Here is a 1,859-nt window from a genome sequence, read left to right on the forward strand (position 1 = left end):
ATCTAAACTGGAAATGGAACTCAGGCAGGCCTTCCAAAATGACGGTAGCTTTGCGCCACCTAGCGTTCAGTGACTGCAACTAACGAGGCTGCCCTTTTCAGACCACAGACCACTCACTGTGGACTCCCAAGTTCCACAGGGTGGAAACCCGTCGCTATGCACATTCTCGTGTATATGCTTGTGTTTCTGACCCGGTGGCAAGATGAGATCCGACTGAAGAAGCCAAGCAAGCCTAAAACGTGTGTCCCACCTTCACCACTCCTAAGTGTGGAGGATTAGCTGACTGAGAAAGCCTTAGGGGAGGGAGCAGCTTCGGTCCCATAGGGGACAGTTGGGGAAGGCAAGGACCCTGAGTAGCTGCACAGTTGCTCTGGGATCCAATTTTACCTGTAGAACTACTCGGCGCTACATAAACCTCAGCCAGCCAGCCAGCCTGTGCTGCATTTTGTCCTGTCTTTATTGGTATTAGGTACTTTCCAGAAGAAATGGGGGGGGGGGGGGGATTTCCCATCTCGTGTCAAGAGTCTCCCGGGACCGAATCCTCCTTGTCCATGCTTTCCTTGAAGATCCTTTAGAGATTCTTCACTTCGAGATGGACGGATGTGTGTGCTGCTGCAGGTTTGACAGCCATCCGGGAGGAAAAACAACCACCAAAAAAAAAAAAAAAAAAAAAAAAAAGTGTCCCAAATCATCTTTGTCATCATTCCACCATCCTTGGAAGAAGGAAGTCGATCCAAAAGTCCTGGAAGAGAACAGTAAGAGTAGTGAAAGATCAGAATGGTAGGACCGTGTCCAGCAACCACCACCTCAGCTACTCACCAGAGAAGGTGAGGTCCTGGGAGTACTCAGGCAACCTCCAGAGACCTTGAGCTTTAACCAGCAAATAGAGAAAGGAGAGAGGGAAGGGGAAGGACACCCCCCGCCACCCCATGTGATAACACCACCACAGGGTTTATCACAGACTGAGATAGGATGTTGTCTCCTTTGATGTTAGCCAACATGAGCAATCAAGGGACACTCCCTCTCAAAAAAAAAAAAAAAAAAAAAAAAAAAAAAAATTGAGGTGTAACTCCGTGGTGGTGGTTAGGTACTTCTGGATTCAATCCAGTGGAAATCATATCACCTTTCTTCCCTGTTTTAGGCAGACTTATCTGTCCTTGAGTCCACGCCCAGCGTAGTCTTGAAGTCACATAGACTTTGGAGACCAGAGGATGTCAGAAATGACTCTTATCAAAAGTAAGAAGCCGAATTACAACTGCGGCCAGGAAGAAGTGCAAGGTGGCCTTTGAATCTCCTCTACAAAACCTCCTGTTGTTGCTGACGTGCAGAAGAGTCCCTGTGTTTTTGCTTTGCCAGTGCTGCCATAAGCCTTTTTTCCTGTGTCTCAAGGCCTTGCCATCCTTATTGGATTGGGCCAAGCTTTCAGCATCAGGAAGAGGAGAGAGAGAGAGAGAGAGAGAGAGAGAGAGAGAGAGAGAGAGAGAGAGAGAAGGCCGGGGGAGGGGGAGCAAATATTAAAAAAAAAAAAATCAAGAACAAAAATAAAGAAAAGTAACCGAAAGGAAGCACCACCAGCACCAGCACCAGCAGGAAAGAAACAGTGAAGCAAAAGTGAAAGAAAGGAAGGAGGGAAGGAGAGAGGGAGCGAGCGAGAGTTGAGTTGGTGGGCAAGGAAGGACAGAAATGCACAAACACTCAAGAGCACCCCCCCCTGGCTGTGACATTCCTCTCCAGGTACTGACCACCAAGAGAAGAAAAAGCCCAGACCCACACAAGTAATGATTTGATGCATGCAATTAAAACTGAACTCCCGATTAGGAAAGAATGTCCCCACTTGAAATAAGGAATATTCGTGGAGT

This window comes from Marmota flaviventris, chromosome 2 (assembly GCF_047511675.1).
Source record: "Marmota flaviventris isolate mMarFla1 chromosome 2, mMarFla1.hap1, whole genome shotgun sequence".
NCBI classification, from domain to species: Eukaryota; Metazoa; Chordata; class Mammalia; order Rodentia; family Sciuridae; genus Marmota; species Marmota flaviventris.